Source organism: Bison bison, unplaced genomic scaffold (genome assembly GCF_000754665.1).
Source record: "Bison bison bison isolate TAMUID 2011002044 unplaced genomic scaffold, Bison_UMD1.0 scf7180017864368, whole genome shotgun sequence".
In the NCBI taxonomy this organism is placed as follows: Eukaryota; Metazoa; Chordata; class Mammalia; order Artiodactyla; family Bovidae; genus Bison; species Bison bison.
This window is the reverse complement of record NW_011494940.1, coordinates 493,899-509,837: the sequence shown is the minus strand read 5'-3', so window position 1 is coordinate 509,837 and position 15,939 is coordinate 493,899.

Below are 15,939 nucleotides of genomic sequence, written 5' to 3'. Positions count from 1 at the left end.
AAGGAGTAAGCGTCTTTTAATTTCATGGCTGCAGTCACCATCTGCAGTGATTTTGGAGCCCAGAAAAATAAAGTCTGCCACTGTTTCCACTGTTCCCCCATCTATTTGCCACGAAGTTATGGGACCAGATGCCATGATCTTAGTTTTCTGAATGTTGAGCTTTAGGCCAACTTTTTAAGTCTCCTCTTTCACTTTCATCAAGAGGCTCTTTAGTTCCTCTTCACTTTCTGCCATAAGGGTGGTGTCATCTGCATATCTGAGGTTATTGATATTTCTCCCGGCAATCTTGATTCCAGCTTGTGCTTCTTCCAGCCCAGCGTTTCTCATGATGTACTCTGCATAGAAGTTAAATAAGTAGGGTGACAATATACAGCCTTGACGTACTCCTTTTCCTATTTGGAACCAGTCTGTTGTTCCATGTTCAGTTCTAACTGTTGCTTCCTGACCTGCATATAGATTTCTCAAGCTTCTATAGTCAAGACCAAATTAAGCAACGGAGAAATCAAACTTCACTTCCTACTGACCTAGGTTTTTTAGAGCCTTCCCATTTTTCAGTATCAGGGACCTCAGGGGCTGCTAGCGGCTTCCCAGGTGGCGCTAGTGGTAAAGAACTGGCCTCCCGTTGAAGGAGACTTAAGAGACCCGGTTGGATTCCTGGGTTGGGAAGATCCCCTGGAGGGGGAAATGGCAACCCAATCCAGTATTCTTGCCTGGAGAAGCCCATGGACAGAGGAGCCTGGCGGTTTACTGTCCATAGGGTCGCAAAGACTCATACACGACTGAAGGGCTTCCACATTTTCTCTTTCCAACTCTTGAACACGGTTCCCTCCCTCTAATCTTCAACAAAGCTCTAAACAATCAGTGTTTAAAGTTCTGTTTCTTTTAACGTATAAAAGCTAAATCCAAACTTCTTTATGAAAGTCGTGTCCGACTCTTTGTCCATAGAATTTTCCAGTCCAGAATACTGGAGTGGGTAGCCAGTCCCTTCTCCAGGGGATCTTCCCTACTCAAGAATCCAACCCACGGGTTTCCTGCGTTGCAGACAGATTCTTTTTACCAACTGAGATATCAGGGGGATGATTCCCCTTGATTCCGGAGTTTACTCCAAGAGTGGGAAAGTTTCCAACGCTGGGTTTTTTTCCCCTATCTCCTGCGCAAGGCAAGTTTGGCCAAGTGGTTGTTTTGTGGGCCGCTGTCTGGAGGAGACGGCGGTTCCGGAGGTCACCCTGACAATTATGGCCAACTAAGGGTGGAGGGGCTGGTCTGGGTTTGGCCCTCAGTCTGGAGTCACAGGCAGCACAGAGAGATCTTGGCTCAGGACCTGGGGCTGAAGCGTGCTGGGGCAGCCTCGGGGGTGTCCTGGCTTTCCACGGGCTTGGGGAACCCTCTCTGGCCCGGGGGCGGGAGCCACTGTTCCACAAACTGGTTATGGTTCCACTGCCGCCTCAGCACTTTCTAATTCCGGCTCCAAACAACAACAGCCAGCAGCTGCAGCCATAGCAACAAGCCCCGCCCACCCGGCCTCGCTCCCGGCAAGCGGCACGTGACGGCGACGCCTGCGTCGCTCCCTCCGCCCCTGGCGCTGCGGGAGGGCGGGGAGATGACGTGTACTCAGTCGTCTCCTTGGATATAATGCAAAGACGTCAACGTCGCCCAGTGTTTAGTGTGTAACGTTCCTCCGTCTCTATGGGAACGTCAGGCGGCCAAACACCGACCCCAGCAACAGGCTTCTGATTGGCCCGTAGCTTCCCAAGGCGGAGCTTCATCTTCCGCGCCCTCTCTGCTGTGTTGCTGTTTTGGTTGTTTGTGTCCCCCTTGTTTATTTCTCTAACAGATCCTGGAGGTTGGGGTCTGAGATCCCCATCGCCAAGGATGGAAACCAGGTGGAAACGTGCCCAACGTGCAGCTTTCGCCTACCGATTACAACCCAACAGATGACCAAGTCCCTTCTGAGAGTGCAGGGCCGAGGCCCAGCGTCAATCACAGCCCAGTACTTGGTGTTGCACCCTCTGACCGCCCCCCCTCCACCCATCAGCATCACATTTGAGGCTATTACCCTTTCAGCCTCATCCCACAAACTGTGTTGCCTTCACACTTAAACTTGTTTATGCTCTCAAGGGAGCGGGGCCGGGGTGGGGGGTGCTTTCATACATAATGCCAGGATTCAGTGCTACTCCCTGCAGAATTTGGCTACATTTTTTTCCATCTGGTCTTAATTCTGTTGAATGACATCACTGGTTTGTCGTCCCACCCATAGGTGCCCAGGTTTCCTGTAGCCTGAACAGACACCAAAGAATCCCCAAAGACCTGCGTGGGTGCTTCAATTCGTGGGCTAGTTGAATATTAGGCTTCTCTCCCTACCCAGTTTAATTCAAAACTGGGGGGCATTTGACTTTTCCAAAAGAGACAGAAATAAATTGAGGACAGGAATGGAGGAGTGTTAAAATCTGCTGTTAAAATCCCATATTTCTTGATATATATAATAGCAGTAAACATTCTGAGTCTTGAATGTCTCCAGAAACAGTTTTAAGCTACCCTGGGCTCCCATCAGTGAAATCAGGTTAACATCTGGCAAGACATAGTGATCTAGCCTCAGGGTTTTCAGTCAAGTTGTGCCCAAAAGAATGCCTTAAAATCTCAAGTTATGGTGTCAAACATAATAAATTTTCACCAGCTAGCTCATGCACATACAAGTCAGATGTTTCATAAAAGGTTTAGATGACCTGATAATATGTTTTCAAAACCCAGAGAGTGAGTGAGAGAAAAAGAGAGAGAGACCCTGACGCAACCTCAAGTTAAAAACAAGGAAAGAAAAGTACTTTTGTAGATTGGAATCGATAAGGAGTAAGGAGGATACCTATTCGCTCTGTTCTAATTTTAACCTACCTTTCCCCCTTTATCTCCTCTGGTAAATAGTCTTGCTAACTGTCCTCCCCCTGCCCCTAGGCCAGCCTCATAGCCTATAATTTCCTTCAGAGATGTGAGTGAAATTAAATGAAATTGGGAGCCTGCTTAATTCAAATAGGACTAAAGGGCACAGCTCTGTATCATAATGAACTTCATTTCGATTAAGTCACAGGGACTGCAAGTGCTATTTACTATTTACCGAGTAAATATATTAAATTGCCAGGCAAGTCTCCCTCTTGTCCTGACACTGCCAGGGAATATTTGAAAGTCTGATATAAGATCATTTTAAAATGATCAAACATCTCTTTCTAATTCTATCATCTCTCTTTATGTTTCCAGGAATACAGAGTGTCTTGGTCTCTGAGAGCCAATATATCTGGGTTACATCAAAAGAGGAATAATGAGGCAATCTTTGTACTGTTCAATGAAAATGACCTGAAAAGCTGGAAGAGGTGGCTGAAGGCATTTTCTCAGTTTGGATGAGGAAGTGGGGTGGAAGGTGGAAGATGACAGAGTCTCCAAGTGACTAGATTTGACTCCAGCATGTGAACTGGATTTTATGATTCTGTCCAAGGGCTTCAGTTATAACTTTAGAGCTTCCATGTCTTTTTCCATCTCCCAGACTTATTTCCTTTCTTCTTAGTTCTTTTGTTGTTGTTGTTCTTTTTTAAAAAAATTATTTATTTTAATTGGAGACTATTTTACAATATTGTAGAGGTTTTTGCCATACATTGACATGAATCAGCCATGGGTGTACATGTGTTCCCCATCCTGAACCCCTCTCCCACCTCCTTCCCCATCTCATCCCTCAGGGTCATCCAAGTGCACCAGCCCTGAGCACCCTGTCTCATGCATTGAACCTGGACTGGCGATCTATTTCACATACGATAATATATATGTTTCGATGCTATTCTCTCAAATCATCCCACCCTTGCCTTCTCCCACAGAGTGTTGTTCTTTGGACCCAAATATAGTCGTGGGCCATGGTATGTAGCCCAGGGAGTCACAATTTAATTAAATACCATTACATTTGGCATGTAATTCAGGAAATACCAAGTAGATTATAGTTTTGATGGTACTGAAAGCAGCAGTTTGTTTCATACGAGTTTACATGCACACACACACATGTACAGATCCTTTCTGCCCAGTGGTTTGGCTGAGCCGCTCCATTTAGCTGACCAGTTTCAACCTAAGGACCGTGATGTCCTGCTAGACTACTGATTTCTTCAAACCACAAGACAATTAATCTCCCCAGCCTATTTCCTCATCTATAAAGTGGGGTCTGGAGAACTCACTGACCCCACCGGTTTGCTCTGACCTCAGAGCTTTGTAATGATGTAGTGATCATTAACGGGCACTGTGGAAACACCAAATGGTATATAAATGCTTGATCATTATTAATGGGTGCAGTTTTCCCCAACGCCTCCTGCCTTAGTACTGAGTGGAACCTACACCCATCAGGTTTCCATAGCAAAAGGGCCTTGACCCAGGCCAGAAAGTGGAGGAGCAATGACCTCCATGGCCTTCCCAGGCCCAAGTGCACACCGGGCCTCTTCCACACCCTAGCCATGACTGAATTCAGCTTGTTGTTCACATTCCTCAAGTCTGGCTTTCCTTAGTTGTAAAAATGAAAACATTACTACCTGCCCTGCTTACCTGTCAGGATTCATATGAGGCCCACTCCAGGTAACTCTTGTGAAAGAGCTTCGAAAACTGTAAAGCAGAAGGCATTTTCCAGTTTAAAAATGTCTTATGAAGTGATCTGCATATGAATCAGTGTCAAGGTGGGCTTGAGGGGGTGTAATTCATAGGCAGGCTGGATGAATCCCCACCTGTGTGATTTAATATGTCCTATATCAAGGCCTGGGCTTCCCTGATGGCTCAGCTGGTGAAGAATCCACCTGCAATGTGGGAAACCCAGGTTCGATCCCTGGGTAGAGAAGATTACCCCAGAGAAGAGAATGGCTACCCACTCCAGTATTCTTGCCTGGAGAACTGCATGGACAGAGGAGCCTGGTGGGCTAGAGTCCATGGTATTGCAAAGAGTCGGACACAACTGAGTGACTAAATACACACACACACATATCAAGGCATGCTCCCTCACCATTCCTAAAATTATCCATTTTTAGCCATATATGTCTTTGGGTAAGCATTTGCCTCTCTCTTCAGATCTGAGTTTTAGAATACAGATATTTTAGTTAGTAATAAAGCTCCTAAAGCTGAACATAAGTGAGGTTATCAAATGGAACCACACAGGAGCCTTGGGCTCTTGGGTGAGTCTGAGAAACGAGTTGCTGGAAACCTAGAGAAGACTATTCGTCTTATTCAAAGCTGGTCATCACAGGTGTGCAGGTTGCTGAGAGGATCTGCAGAGCCCACCCAGCACACCTGTGCTCTGCTCACACCTGCAGGGGAGAGACTCTCCTCCCCACATCCTCACCCAAAGCCTCAGAGGGGCTACTGCACAGTGACCCAGGACTTCCCACCCTGTTGGATAGCAGGGGCCAGCAAAGTTTTTAAAAAGCTGGTGAACTGACATAGGTTGCCAACTTTTAATTTTACCAAGTAACAACAGTTGCCATCATTTCATAAATGACTAAAGTGAAAGTCACTCAGTCGTGTCCGACTTTTTGCCACCCCATGGATTCTATAGTCCATGGAATTCTCCAGGCCAGAATACTGGAGTGGGTAGCCCTATCCCTTCTCCAGGGGATCTTCCCAACCCAGGGATTGAACCCAGGTCTCCCACATTGCAGGTGGATTCTTCACCAGCTGAGCCACAGGGCATTTCAATACTCAAAAAGTCAAAGGATGTGGACTGAAGGATTGAATATATGTATGTTTATGAAAACTCCTTGTTTTGTCTTTATTTCTTATCTTCTTTTGACAGTTCTATTCATTCTTCATTCTCCATGGGGGTGGTGTTGATAGTGGTGAAGAGCAGACAGAGAAACCAAGGAGAGGTAAAAATCTGACTCAAGAACCATTTGAGTCTCCTGATCAGACTGGCTGCTTCTTGCATTATGCATTTTTGGGTCACCAGGTTCTTTGGCAAAGGAGAGTAATATAATCTCACCAGATGGGTTCCTGGTAGTGGGACTATAATACATTGAGTAATTCCCTTGGAATTGCTTCCACTCTGGGGCAGGTCAGTTTGTTTCTAAGTGGTCTGATCCTTGCTTGGACCATGCCCCACCCACCCAAACACTTCTGGTTTTACCTGGAGAGTTGGGATAAGTGACTGCCTTATACCTGATTCAGCCAGATCAGATAGAGGTGAATGTTGGAGACTGGCAAAGTTCCCAGAGGAGGAAACAAGCCTACCTTCCAACTGGGATCCCAGGCAGGTGCAGGAGACACTGGCACAGCCAGTTTAACCAGCATCTTGGGCAATATTTGGCCAGTAAGTTTTTCATACTTCCAATTTCCTCTGGCAGAAGTGGAATCTCTTTATATTCTGTGGTTGCATGTGGATATAATGCAACCAACACTCTATTTCTCCTCTCTCTCTACCTATGAATGTATATATACAGTATATATATTTCTCTCAAAAGCCCAATATGAATAGGAGCTGAGGCTATAATTTAATTCTAAGCAATTTAACCATAATGAAGGCCCCTGAGACTGAATTTCTCTCTCACCCGCCACCAGCTACCAGAGAGTAGACACCCAGGGAAATAAATGCACTTATTCATGTTACCAAGTCACTACTTACTACACTGGGGAGAAAATTTAGTTCAATTATCTATTATGGATTAGAAAATTATAAGATAATTATTTTTATATTAATTTTTATTGGAGTATAGTTGCTTTACAAAGTTGTATTTATAAGATCATTGGTTTTAAAAAATTATTGAACCTATACAACCAAAATGGCATAATATACCTATATTATTGAATTTTGGTAAATATTAAATAACATAACAGTATCTGTAAAGCACTGAACATAATCCCTGAACAAGCACTCAGTAAATATTAGTTATTGTTATTTCCATGCATTCAAGAAGTACTTTTTGAGCAGCCTTTACTTGGTCAGGTACTATATGAGGGGCTAGAGAGCCAATGATGAGTAAAACAGGGAAGGTTTCTGCCTTCCTCAAATGGGGAACTAGACACCGAACAAATTCAATCAACACTTAGCTACCAACACCAGGGCTTCGCTAGATGCTTGCGGGTCCATCAATGAACAAAACAAATATTCTTGTCCTTGTGGAACTTATCTTTTAGACTTTAGACCAACTGCTTTCTAAATAACTGTATATTATTATGAATGATGTCTAGTGCTATACATACAAAGCCTAGGATGGAACAAGGGTTTCTGAAGTGTTCCTAATTCAGCCTAGATGCTCAGAGAGTTTCTCTATGATGATATGTTACTGAAGTTTGCGATCTGGATGAAGAGTAGATTGAATTGAGAAGCAGAGTGGAAGCAGGGGCAGAGAACATATGTATAATACTAGCAGCTCATATTTAATTCATGCTTTTCATGTTATGATGCCTTTTCCCAAATGTTTTAGAGGCTAGGACTGCCAAAATCGGAAGACATCTCTGCATCAGAAGTTTTCATCCAGATTGAATTTTGCCCGGCACTCCAGAATGCATTATCCTTTGCTCCTTCCCAGGAATCACTGACAGTTGACAGTTGCTGCCTCAGCTTCCCCTGGTCTCATTGTCTGGAACAATCAGTACCAACTGTAGTAGGAACGACTGCTGAGAATTGAACTCCACTTCTTATTACTGGCTGAAAGGAAAGTCACCATAGTGCCCCCCAGAAATATGTCAGCATACATTTGCTGCTAGATTTAAATAATCGAGCATGGGCTGAACAATCAATTTCTGAAGGTTGAGCTACCCTCTTCTCCCAACCCACATGTGATCCTCTAGCCCACTTTTCCCTTTGCCACTGAATTTTCTCCCATTTAAGTTTTAATGCTGTTTTTCTGTCATTCCCATTAGCAACTTTTCACAGCCTGAAAAGCATTCCAGTTCTGAAATAGTTCACATAGTTCTGTGTAGACATAATATTTACGGGAACTGAAGATGGGTGGATTCTGATAATGGCTTGTGGGATGGTCTTCAGTGCAGACAAAATAACAGAGAATTCAAGAAAATAATACTATGAGAGTTCAGTCCCCTGTAAATTTCCCAAATGTACTTGCTTAAACCCTGTATATCAGCAGAGTACAGGAGAGTGTCACCTGGCGTGAGAAAACTTGGTTTGTTCAGTGTTCTGTTTTACAGCACAGATTCTAAGTTGAACTCGGTTTATTGTCAGTAGCTCTCTAACAAAGGGCAAAATGGAATGTGCTTATTTTCAAATTCCTGTTAAAAAAAGGCCCTGGAAGACCTCACAGACTGCTTGAGGGCAATTTGTGTCAGTATTTTTCAGAGCTCTCATGTAAGACTCTTCAAGCTATTGAGAGAGAGCTTACCAACCATTGATTTTTAGTATGCAGCCATCTATAAGAAGGATCCATATGGGTTGTTATGGTATGAGAATGAAATAAAATCCTCCATGTCCTGTTTGAAGTTTAGTGACAGGTTAGGGAGGAAACTAAATGGGGAATGGCTGGGACATTTCCAAATTTGGTAGCAGTGATCCAAAAGTTGGTGTTTACAGTCTGTGGGAGGGACAGATGGTTTGTTGGTAGGTGTTATGGTCTGGTGGAGAGAGACAGTTTTTGGTAACTCAGACACTAGGGCTTGAAGTGCACCTTACAAAGACAGAGGGTTGCTGGGCTCCATGGTTATACTTCTCAGTACTTTACACTGGGAAGCATTTCCTCTACCCAGAATGCTCTGCTCCTTGTCCTTCTCATGGCAAATGCCACCTCCTTCCACCCAATCCAAAGTAGCAACACAGTCACTCACAACATATCCTTCCACTTTAACTACTTGCCTAGCACTTACTTTTATATATTTTGTTTATTTGTTTTCTTGTTTATTACTAAACCATGAGCTTCATGTGAGTTTGTTTGTTTACTATGGATTCCATTGGCTGGCACAAAGTAGGTGTCTAATAAAGGTACTGAATGAAGAATGAGGAATAGGATAATTGTACAATTTGAGTGATGAAAGGATTAACTATGTAGAGGCCATACCCTAGTACCTGTGGGTAGTTGTTTTTTCTTACACAAGGTAATAATAATTTGAGGTCTGTGAAACCCCTTTCTTCCCTGGAGGGAATTCTGAAACCAATGGAAAAATAAAAAGCCAGGAGAGAGATATCTGATAAGAATACAATTTAAGTTAATCTCAAACCAGACGTGAGAAATTAACACCTCAGGGCTGTTCCTATCTAAAAATACAATCTAAAATCACTTAATTTGAAACTCTTCTGTTTTCTCCATTATTTATTAATTTTTTTTATGTGAGTCTCTGGTTCTTTTAGCATGTAGGCCAGAGTGAATGAGAAGTGTGGATATTCACTGTTCCTGGCTGGGAGCTATCCTTAGGTGAACCTGGGAATTTGGCGGCCGATGCGTGGAGCGCTATTTGCATAACGACAGGTTTCCTCCGTTTCCCCAGCCTCTTCACAACCCCTTGCTTCTCTCTTTTCCAAGCTCCAAAGCTTAAGCAGACATCAGCTGGATGACGCTCTGGGTTCAAATAAACTTGATTTGGATGACAAAGTACTAATAGCAGATGAAGTCCCAGCTCTTCACCTAGTATGAAGTTTCCTGTTTCTGGCAAATAGAGACTAGGGGAAAGCAAAGATTCCTCACCCACAGACACCCTTCTGGGCAAGTGATACAAGATTCATTCCAAACCAGATGATTAATCTGGAGAAAGGAAGAGAATGGCTCTGTCAAATGATTCAAGTGAAGAATCCTGAGGGCTGATCCCATTCTTCACTTACAGCAATCTGGATGGAGCAGGAGCACGTGGTGCTCCATTTATAACCACAGAGATCAGCTCTGGCCCACAGAGGGCTGCATTCAGGCCTGAGGTGATCCTGCGGTATGTGATATTCTAGTCCTGTCCAGTGCATGCCGAACAATCAACAAATACTGACCTGGTCCCAGCCACATTCTCAACCATGGCTGGATTGCCCAAGAAGCCAAGGAAGTATATGCTGGGGTGGGGGTGGAGAAAGACTCAAGGAAGTAATTAGGAAAACTGTACCCATCTTTCTATTTATTGAGTGCTTGCTATTGTGTCAAGCACTGTTCCAGGCTCTGGAGAACCAGCAATTTTTCCATCCCTCATGGAACTTACATCCTGGCGTTATTTTTGGCATATTTATAAGTTTTATTTTTTAAGTAAAAATTTATTTTGCAAATTGATATTGTTTTTATTTTTAATTACTTGGAAGGGTATCATAGTCATTTTAGTATTAGTGCCATAAAAGTTTTGAAAGTGAAAGTTTAGGTCACTCAGTCGTGTCTGACTCTTTGCGACCCCATGGATTATAGCCCACCAGGCTCCTCTGTCCATGGGATTCTCCAGGCAAGAACACTGGAGTGGATTGCTGTGCCCTTCTCCAGGGGATCTTCCTGATCCAGGGATCGAACCTGTGTCTCTTATGTCTTCTGCATTGGCAAGTATGTTCTTTACCACCAGTGTCACAGTTGGTATGAAGGTTTTATTATGGCCCTATTCACAGTGCTTTTGAACTAAAAAATTGGTTAGGTTTTTACCTCTATATCCAAATAGTTTCTAAAAAGTTGCTTGTAGTATTAGGCTGAGTTTGTAGAAAAGAAAGGATTGGGGGATACCCCATCCAAGATGAAATTTCTTCTTATGCTGATCATGTTTGTGGGTGGGATGGTTGTGGGTTTAAAACTAGAGCACCCATACCCTCTTGAATGACAGGTAGAGGAATGATTAATAAGCAGATATGACAAATCCATACAGTTCTAAGGATGGGTATACCACTTGGGTTTATAAGCATCTAAATTATTATGCCTGATAAAGAAGGTACTGATCAGGATTTTGGTTTCCCTCACCTGAGAAAGATACTGTAGGAAGTCAGCCATCAAGCCCCTTTATCCAAAACAAGAACCCATGCTGCCTTCCCAGCCACATGAACAACAAATGATGAGCTTTCTGTTTAATGTTCATTCATTCCGCAAACATTTATCCAGTGCCTACTAGTGTCAGCAAGCTGGGGCCCTGAGGATAGATACCTATTGAATAAGATAGATAAGGTCCCTGCTTTGGTGGATCTTGTGGCTTAGGAGAGGAAGAGAGATAACCAAAAAGAGCATACATAAACCAAGTAACCTGGTGATCAGTCTTCGAAAGAAAATAAAAAACCAAGTAATGTGACAGAAAGTGACTGAGGGGCAATGAGGAGGGATGCAGTGTTGGATGGGGGACAGGCTTCCTGGAGAATGTGAAAACTGAGCTAATAGTGATCATAAGGATAAGTCAACATGTCCAGATCTGGGGAAAAGAGGGAACAGTGATTAGAAAGACCCAGCTCCTGAACCAGCTTGGCATATTTGAGGAACAGAAAGAAGGCCAATGTGCCTGGAGAGGAGTGAAGGAGGGAAAGTTGCTTAAGATGGAAGGTGAGGCCAGGGCTGGGTTACACAGTTGTGGTAGACCTCTGTAAGGGGTACAGATTTTTTTTTTTTTTTTTTCTGAGTGTGATTCTGCATATTGGCCACTAAACAAGTTTGGAGGGATTTAGTATTTAGTGTTAGGATTAATTCAGAGCCCCACTAAGTGGGAAAGGAGACTTTTAGTGCATGATCTGTCTTTTTCTTCGTGGATTACCCCACAATCTCAGGTGGGTCAGAGTCTAAAGCTAGAATTCTTCAGTAGAGTCAATTTTGGGATTTTCACAAGGGATCTGTAACTCATTAACACTCCAGGTAAAAAACAGCAGTGGAGAAAATCAAAACTTAGCTGGGAGTTGGAACTGGAAGTTTTTTCATAGGATACAAATCAGATACTAAACTAAGACACAAAATGTCCACATCAGAGGATGAACCTATGATCTATAGATCAGAAGGCAGCCTAACTCTGAATTCCTACCTACTGGTCAGGATTCTTCTGGTTTTGGAAAGAGGATTTTTTTTTGCCTTATAATTATTAATGTCTCTTTTAAAGATCTTTCTTGCCATTCTTCTTGAGAAAGATGGTGGATTAAATGGTGTAAGCAATGCTGGAGATGTCTTAACACTTTGAGGCTTGTCATGTGCCAGCCCATTTGAGCCATCCTTAGCCCTGCCCATGCAGATCATGAAGTTTCCCCATTGGATGGGAGCCCTGCAGTTGAGGTTTCTTAGGGTGTGGTGTTGTCCTATAGATTTAGTGACGTCAGTGAGATTCCTTTGGAATTTTAGCAGCTAAATCCACCTGAGCTGAAGAAGGTCAGCTCAGGACACCTGGGGATCTGACAGCCGGGACAGACTTGCTTGTCAGAGGATGGGGAATGCAGCAAGGTTTGGCATTACTGACTAAATGGGGATCCAGTGCTGCTGGTTGTGGTGAAAGATCCCATGAGCTTGGGCTGAAATGTGTCTTTCTTAGGCACCGTAGCTGTTCCCCAGTTTCCTCAGCTCCAGATGGAGCATGTGCCAGGGACCACACAGAGCTTTGTTTAAATGCTTGCATTAGCAGAAGGATGGGGATCCCATTGAATCATCATCTCCTGTCAAAAAGCCAAGAGTTGTTCAGAATGGAAACAGTTTTTCCCAAAGAGGCAAAATTCCTAGTACTAATGAGTGGTGGTGGTGATGGTGGCTTGTGTGTGTGTGATGATGGTGGTGATAGTTCTGTGCCTCCCACTGTTTCAAAATAGAGACACTTTTTGTTCACTGTCTGAGCCATAGGGTGAGTAACCTTGACCCTTAAGGTCCTTCGCTGGGCTCACGTGAGTTTGTGAGTCCTGTGGGAATAGTGAAATGTTTCTCCCGCTGGGGTTCAGACATTTAGAATAGATAAATTAGAGAGTGGTGGTCACACAGTCATTGTCCTTGCAGACAATGTGGCATTAATGTATGGGCACTGGCTGTCTCTCATGGGGCTCAATAACAAGGGTAAGTTCCATCTTTCATCACTAACCACTGGGGTGTTCTTTATTGACAGAGGCTGCACCAGCTGAAAATAGCCCAAACATCTTGTTATTTTCTCCTTCCCAGTTTTTCCCTATTCATATCCAAGGATAAAAGACTCAGCTTGTTCAGCCTTTTCAAAGAATTAAAGAACATTCTCTATTTGATTTCTTAGTACCCATAAAGAACAAGAATATACAGTTGCCCTGCTTGGCTGAGAGCATTCATTCATTCATCAGTTCAATGCTGCTGCTGCTGCTGCTAAGTCACTTCAGTCGTGTCCGACTCTGTGCAACCCCATAGACGGAAGCCCACCAGGCTCCCCTGTCCCTGGGATTCTCCAGGCAAGAACACTGGAGTGGGTTGCCATTTCCTTCTCCAATGCATGAAAGTGAAAAGTGAAAGGGAAGTCGCTCAGTCGTGTCTGACTCTTAGCGACCCCATGGACTATAGCCCACCAGGCTCCTCCATCCATGGGACTTTCCAGGCAAGAGTACTGGAGTGGGGTGCCATTGAATAGATTTTATTAAACACCTACTATGGGCTAGGTGCTGGGGTAGGTGCTAAGTGGATATTTGTATATGAAAAAGACAAAGGCCAAAAGTAGGCAGATGCTAAACAAGTCTTAGAAGCGACTTCCCCCAAGTCCCTGAAGGAGATGAATTTGCTATACGCATCTTCCTGACTTCTAGTCCCGTGCTCTGCCCACAACCCTTCACCGATAGACCACACTTCCCCAAATAAATAACTACTTCTGCATGCTGAGGATGGGTTGTGTGCGGCAGCATTTACGTAGGCGGCACAGACAGTAGCCTTTCACTTAGTGTTGCAATAACACCAGGCTAAACAATGTGCACTGACCTCCAGAGTGGTGAACAAAAGCTTGCTATGGGTCAGGCCTCTTAAATGCCAGAGAAGTGCAAAATAGGAAGAGTCTCCATCTGATAAGAAGCAACTGCTGACAAAGAATGAATTTGTTTTTAATCTGGGTTAAAATCAGATATGAGAATCTACCCTCCTGTTCACTTTTGGATCCTCAGGTAGCAGGAACTCAATGCATAGATAATCACAAACTATGTAAGTTTTGGTTTTCCATGCTCAGACTTGTCCAGAACATGGAAGCCTTGCCCTGTTGGAAGGCAGCACTGAACTCACAGAGGCACACACACACACACATCTGTCTCAAAGTTATCCTGACCTTGGCCAGTGGCAAACATAATTTCACAGATTGGGTCTGATTTCCCTTTATTTTAAGGCTACATCATGTGAGCTCCATATTAAAAATGTGATTTTGGCTGTCCTGAAATGGGTACCATGAGTAGACTGAGATGTGAGAGTATGTTAGAATGATTGCAGGTTCAGATATTAGTGGGGCAGGAGAGGAGGTCTGAGATTATATTATCTGATACTACTGCTTTAGGTCGAGCACCTGCTTTTACTTCCCAGATGATGCTCTGGCCCCTTTATCGTGTTTTATCCCAGAGGACAGTGGATCCAGATCCCGTCTCTGTATTGCAATCACTTCTTCTGATACCTGTCCCCACATTCTCTTCTGTGTTTCATAGCACTCTCTTATTTTTTAAATATTCATTTATTTGGCTATACTGGGTCTTAGTGGGATATGGGATCTATTTCCTTGACTAAGGATCAAACCTGGGCCCCCTGCATTGGGAGCTTGGAGTCTTAGCCACTGGACCACCCTGTTATTACCTCGGTCAAACCACTTACTGCTGTCCTGCAATTCTCTAATGACTTGTTGGTCCATAAGGCTGGAATCTCTCTGACAGTAGGGGCAGGTCCATTGTGTTCATTAGAGTAAGTACCAGCCCCTAGCAAGTGCCAGGCCATAGAAGGCTCTCAATAAGTAATCGAATGCATGCTCAGTCACTCAGTTGTGTCCGCCTCTTTGTGACCCCATAGACTGTGGCCTGCCAGGCTGCTCTGTCCATGGCATTTTCCAGGCAATAATACTGAAGTGGCTGCCATTTCCTCCTCCAGACGATATTCCCCAACCGGGGATTGAACCTGCGTCTCTTGTGCCTCCTGCATTAGCAGGTGGATTCCTTACCACTGAGCCACCTGGGAAGCCCCAATAAGTAAGTTCTTTGTTAAATAAATAAAAGAATGAGTGAATGCATGGTCTGTCTTTCTTAGAGGATGGATTTATTAAGTCTCCAGCTCTGTAGCCATAATGGTGCCAGGAAAGAAAGAGTTAAGCCTCCTCCTGTGGAGGAGACAGGCTTATCCAAAGACCTTATCCAAAGACCTTTTTCCTTTTTTGTTGGCAAGGGCAGAATAAATGATATATGCATAAATCCTGGATATAAAATCTTGACACATCCTTTAGGTGTTGGCCTGAGCTGCTTCAAAACTCTAAGGGGAAGTAAAGGAAGTCATTCTAGGTTTTCTCTTAAGTGGCCTGAGAGCCAGTTATGAAGGGAAGGGAAGGCCAGACCCAGGAATTCAAAGCTTGACCTATTTTGCCCAAAGCTAATAATAAGAGAGATGGATTTGCCATCTTAACTTTTTTTTTTTTTTTAATCAAGGACAATGAAGCAGCCCGGCAAACCATAGAACGAGGGGAATGGAATGCAGCAGAATTGCTTGAGGATTCAGAGCAGCTCCAAGTCTATGTTTATGTATTATGTGTTTTTCCTTTTCTCTCCCCCCGCCTTTTTTTAGGTGAGAAAAAAAAAAAGCGCCTAAATTCCCACCAACATAAACCAGTGACATACAATGATGAAACTCTGTTTTCACCTCTGCTTGTGACAGGGAATGCAAAAATAGCAAGTGGCCCAGTTCCACGAATCTCCGCCTCCCTGCCCTAGCAGCTCTCACCCGGTTCGCATCTCTAAGAATGGAGGTTAGCGCCCAGCCGCTAGCGCAAGCCGCACTCAGCCCCCGTACCCCACAGATGAGGTCAGGCGGCGGGAGTGGCCGCAGTCCGGCCGGGGAGGCCGAGGCCCCCGGGGGAGCAAGGAGGGAGAGCGGCCTAGCCAGGCCGACGGCGCGCCCGGCCGCGCGG